Raw genomic sequence first — 6077 nt, forward strand, 5'->3', positions numbered from 1 at the left:
CAATCCCTAGTTTGTTAGGTTTTCGTATCCTCTGCTTCTTATGCTTCCTCTTTTCGGTACCGGTATCTTCCCCGCCGGTACCTTCCCCAGCGGTCTCGGCGCCGCCATCGGTGCCGGCGCCGTCGGTGTCGGTGTCAGTACCATCATCGAGGCGGACCTGCAAACTTTGCTTACACTACACCACGACACTGCATTCCCTACCAGCGTGGGTTGGGAAAAGTCAATGTACACCAACATACAGTCAGTTGGGGAAGTTTCTATCAAATTATGGGTCGGCAATACTGATACACACAACTGATTGTTGGTCGGCAATAATTAAACATTTAATGTCCAACCATCGGTCGGCAATAGGCGCATATCCATCCAATAATCGGTCGGGAAACATTACCGACCGACTGTTGGCCAGCGCCAAAACGCCCGCGCGTTCGGCTGTTTGTTGGGCCAGCGAAAAGTAAGCGCGCGCGGCCGAAAAAGGCTTAGCGCCAACCAGCCCAAAATATCCTTTTACATTTACTTCTCTTTCCCCTCCAGCCACCACACACTAGTCCTACCCCCCCCCCCCCCCCCCCCCCCCCCCCCCCCAACCTCCGGCGACTGCGTCGCGACTCTCTTATCCTCTTGTCCGGCGAGCCGCCCTCCACTCCGCGGCCGCGCCATCTACTCCTTACCTGCCTCACCTTATCCCCTCCCACCATCTCTCCACTCTGCCTCTCAGTGTTCCCGTGCTCCTCTGGCGCCCGCATCCAGATCTGGCCGCCTAGGGTTCGCTGCCGCCTAAGATGGCCACCATGGAGCTCGCCGCCGCTGGATCCGGCGGCCAAGTCCTTGACCAGATGCCGCAGTCAAGGAGGAGGCAGGGTCAAGAAGAGGCGGCGCCGTCCCAGGCTGGTGCGAGAAGCGCGCTGGTCCTCCTTCCGGCCAGTGGCTACCTTGCTCCAGGCCTGCTCCTGGGTTAATGTTGAGCGACGACGGCGGCGAAAACCACCTGGGATGCGAAGGAGAAGCATGGTGTCCGACCATTGGGGGTTGGTTCTAAGCGTAGATTTCTCTGATTCTTGGACGTCTGTACGTCCTTCTCCTAACGTTGTTGCCTGCAGGTAGGGAAGCATGGATCCAGTGGCTGCAACTAATTTCTGGGCTGATTCGAGCTGCCTCCTTGCCACCACGGCCGAAGGTGTAAGCGGGTGACGGTGTTGCTAAAACTCAAAGCCACCAATGCAACTCCCACAACTCGACCATACCTCAGGCTTGATATTCTTCCTTAATCCAACGTGTTTCTATTGAAAGTACTCAGTGGTTAACGGATTGTTGGTTTCATGATGTGCTTAGCGAGATTGATATTTTTTTAGTACGGGTTGACCACGTCTTAGGTTGGTCAGACTATCCACACACTGGCATGTGTATTGCCCTGTCTAACATTTCATTAAGCAGGTTGATTTTTTCCTTAGTATAGTCCTTATTCCTTAAGCAGGTTGATTTTTTCAAGTAATTGCCTTAATAGCAGAAAATAGTGTACCGATGAAAAAAATAATATGAATATTGCCCTGTCTAACATTTCATTTCTCCATGCTCTGGCAAGTGCTGCTTCATCCCTCAAATTGACTTATGTAACCAGATTAAAGTTGTACGCACACATGAAAAAAAGATCGCTAATATGCACATCCTCCTTTACAGTCATTGTTATTTCAAACAAGACTGACAATTTTTTATCATGGGACATGTATTGGTCCTTAATAAGTGTCAAATGAACTTCCTCCTTTCCCAGCCATTCATGCAATCCAAATGTTAAGATGCACTGTTTAAGTGAACATAGATTGCTTATGCAGGTGCATATTGAACTACTTACTGCGGCTTCTGAATTTATGGATTGTGTGCAAAGTTTTCATTGTTTCTGCAGTTACGTTCCTACCTTTCCACATCCTTGATTGCAGTCTTACTATTATATAATATCCATTCAATGTTTACTGCCTAGGTCTATATCCTTGCCTGCATATTTACTTGGCAAATTATATTTGCAATGAGTTCTAGATTAGACTAGATATAGACACAATCATATAGTTTCTTGTTGTTGCACTTACACACGAATTGGTTCATCAAATTACTTTGTTATTAGGCGAGGTCTCCATTCTTATTTGTACAACTTGAAATGAAATAGTCAATGATCTTAAATTGTTTACAATGGACATATATGTAAACAAATGAGTTGGCATAGAGGGGCATCTTCATCGTCTCACTGCTAAAGTATTTGTGTTACTCACACACTCATCTGTTTAGTATATATGTCTTACTTGCATATTTAAACTGAAGATCCATTTGTAGTGTGCACGTTTACAGATAAACTGTACTAATTCAAAAACCTTGCAACTGTTACATATACACATAAGCATCATTATTCAGAGTAGCAGTTGCACTTCAATACAGAAAATTCAGGTTTCAGGAAAAGAAGTACAACCATGCAGAACTAGCTTCAGGTTGCATAAAAAGACCAAATAAGTAAACTAGTGTTTCAGCCTTTTAGTTAAGCATGGGAGCTATGTGCACCGGGCTGCCGTACATAGTAGAACTCTCACAAACATAAGAGTCTGTATTTAATCTTCATGGTCTGAGAACAGGACCTTCAGCTTATTTAACCCTGCTATGGAATATTAGTATATTACTCCCAAATTGTACAAGTTGAATTTATATAGCAAGTAAAAGCAATACATTGGGTAAAATGAGCACAAAGTAATTATTCCATGGTTGTAGTTGAAACTGAAGCACGTCGACAAGCTGAACAATGCATGATGCTGACTAGTGATATTTTTGCTAGGTGAAGCCCTACGAGCCCAGGTCGTCTTCCTCATCCCACCGCTATCATATTGCATGAGTCTAATACGACCAATTTAGTGAATTATTATTGTTCAGTGGCTTGTGCATTTGCGCGTGTAATTGTGTATGTGCCAAGATATTGTTTCAATTGATAAGGTGGATTCCTGAGTACAATTTGTTGATGCAGTTCCTTTCCTTTTACGACGTTAGTTGTTTCATGTTCATAATGACTTCTAATGGTGAACACCCTCCAGACTGTGCTTTTTGGCAAGATAAAAAAAATTCTACTAGGAAAAGGGGATGTTGGGTGGTTCTGAATGTTAAAATATTATGCGCAGTGGCACATTCTATATTATTCCATATTTATAGTCCATGATTTTAAACAGTGTCCACTAGGATTGTGGCTTTCAATGACCACAACCTGTTATTTGACTTCTTTGTGTTACCGTAGTGCACTATATTATGCATGTGACATGAGAACAAACTATGGAAACCTTCCCATGGAAAAAATAGAACTGGTTTATGTCCATCAAATATTTCCATACATGGTTTCTGATATGATTGTTTGAACTGGTAGTTGTAGACTCATAGGTACATCTCGTTGCTTGTTAATCTGCCCTAGGCCAAAAAAATTATCAGCACATAAAGTTCTAGTCTAAATCCTTTTATTATCTAAGTTGCAGGATAACAATCAATATTCTGTGTTTATAATTATATCCAAGTTTCCTAGTTTCAAGAACACACTTGATGGTCATCACTGGTTGTAGAAGTGCTACCGCTGTTGTTAGTTGGTGGCTGCTAGCGTGCTTGCTCGCTGATGTGTATGCTGTATGGATCTTCTATGCTTGATGGTGTGATGATGGCTGATGCTGCTGCCTATTCTATATGCTTGCGGGTGTGCTTCTGTTGTGTTGATTTCGTTGTGCTTCTGTTGCTACTGCCTGCTATTTTCCAGCTTGCTGTACTGTTTTCCACTATATTCTGCGGCTGCCACTTTCTCATTTTCATGTGAAGTTACTTGTATAAAAAAGATGGGACACTATCCCCATTTGATGCACAAAATTTAAAATCCACCTTTTTGACTTACAGTGTGTTTCTTTTGTAGGAGAGATATGCATGAGGACTAATAAACAAGTAGCCGGGGTTCGCTCCAACTGGATGTTTTGTATATTTTTACATTGGACATTCACCTCTTAGCTATCCTTTTGTGAGCCTGATGTATGGTATCTTGGATAATGAACCAAAAATAATAGTACCACCAAGTTACCTTTTGTGAACCAGATGTATGGTGTCTTGGTGATTATGTTTGGAACAAATGAATTATATGTATGTGACAATTAATGGAATAGAAAATGTTTGGTGCACTTAGTTACCATATGGTAATGAATGTTTGGTGCACTTAGTTACCATATGGTAATGAATGTTGTGGTTGGATAAAAGAAATATTGACGAACTATTGGTTGGGAACAGAAAAATACTGGCTAATTGTTGGTTGTTGGAGGCTCATGGCAAGGCTAACAGGAAGTTGGTCGGCAAAAGAAACATCATCACACAGTTGGTCGGCAAAAGTTCATGGTAGGGCCAACGAAAAGTTGGTCGGGAAAACAAACACCATCGGACAGTTGGTCGGGAAAAGCTTATGGCAGCACCAACAAAAAGTTGGTTGGCAAAAAATACTATCGGACAGTCGGTCGGGAATATTTTTGCAATAGCCGTCAAATAGTCGGTCGGGAAAAGTATGCCGGTCGGGAAACGGTTTTCCCGTCTGGACTTTCCCCAACAAACATGATCGGTCGGCAATAGTCTTTCCTGACCGACTATTTGTCGGCGGAAGCAGTTTTCTCAACCAACTTGTTTGTCGGGGATGTAGTGTCGTGGTGTAGTGTTAGCAGTCAAAAAGTCGAGGTATTCTTGTTCACCCTCATAATCCATCTCGTCTGCATCTTGGTCAGAAGGCCCAGTTTCTTCGTTGTTCGACATGTTTCCTATGATTAAGAGTCCTCATTTATTTCTAAAAGTATGAATAAATGAGAAATGAGATAAAAAAGAAATCTATGTGCCAGCACTCGATATGCCAACTATGTAGCACAAATCATGCCTTTATTCATGGGAAATTTCGGCATGACCTTTGCTAAAAAATGGACATATCGAGCGCCTGAAATTCACTGGAACGGAAATGAATCAACATTCCGGCGTAACATTCCGGCCACTCGGATCATTTACCAAAACATGACATGTCCAAAACATGACATATCCACATATCACATGCCCAGTTCAAATTTGCATATAAATTAACCCTAGCTAGCAGAGAGAGAGAGAGGGGGGTGGTTTACAGAGGGTGCAGGGCGAGGAGGCAGGCCCGACGACGGCCGAGGTTGGGAAGGGAGGAAGCAGAGGAGGGAGGCGAGGGCCGATGGGTCGGGGGCGAGCGCCGGCGCCGGGGGCGAGCGCGCCTGTGTCGGGGGCGGCGGGGTCGGGGGCGAGCGCGCTGGGGTCGAGCGCGCCGGGGTCGGGCGCGGCGGGGTCGGGGGCGGGCGCGCCGGGGTCGGGGGCGGGCGCGGCGGTGCAACGGGGCCGGGGAAGAGAGTGGGGATTTGGGGGAAAAGAGGCGGGATGAAGCAGGGGAGAGGGAGAATTTTGGGTTAAGTGGACATAGCAGTAGCGCGTTTACACCAAACGCGCTACTACTATTACGTGTAGCTATAGTGATTTTCTTCAAAAACCGCTACTGCTAACTTGACTAGTTGTAGCTCTTTTTCACTAAAGCGCTACTGCTATAACCAGTTTCCCTTTTTTCTTTTCCTCGCCATTGGACCCTTGCATAATAATGACTAAGTGTGTATACAAAATAGGAACATATATATTACATCATTGGACCCATGCATAATAATGGCTAATTAAGTGTGTATACAAAATAGGAACATATATATATATATATATATATATATATATATATATTCCTCAGCGCTGACGTTTTCGTTTTTGAGTCAGCTTCTTTCCCTTCTTGTTCGTCGAAGAATAATTGAGCCCCTCATTGTGAGTTTTCCTTTTCCATGGAGTACGATTTTTCTTTGGTAATGTAGTATTGATTCTTCTTTTGACGTATACTTCATCATCATCGTTATCTTCCCTCATTGGGTTGCCGTACTGATCATAGTCTTCCTCGTTCGCGACTCCATCCATTCCAATGATGTTTCTTTTGCCTTTCCTCACGACAACACGACTGGGATTGCATGGGTCGGTTATGAAGAAGCATTGTGTCACGTGCT

General features: G+C 44.1%; 1 long non-coding RNA gene across 1 annotated transcript; it reads left to right on the top strand.

Moving 5' to 3' along the window:
• Window positions 1-582: 582 nt before the first annotated feature.
• Window positions 583-4176, top strand: LOC125535056. The gene is made up of 2 exons (XR_007294577.1): window positions 583-1025; window positions 1098-4176. It is a non-coding gene; the product is annotated as an uncharacterized LOC125535056 (long non-coding RNA).
• The last annotated feature ends 1901 nt before the right edge of the window (window positions 4177-6077 follow it).

This window comes from Triticum urartu, chromosome 2 (genome assembly GCF_003073215.2).
Source record: "Triticum urartu cultivar G1812 chromosome 2, Tu2.1, whole genome shotgun sequence".
In the NCBI taxonomy this organism is placed as follows: Eukaryota; Viridiplantae; Streptophyta; class Magnoliopsida; order Poales; family Poaceae; genus Triticum; species Triticum urartu.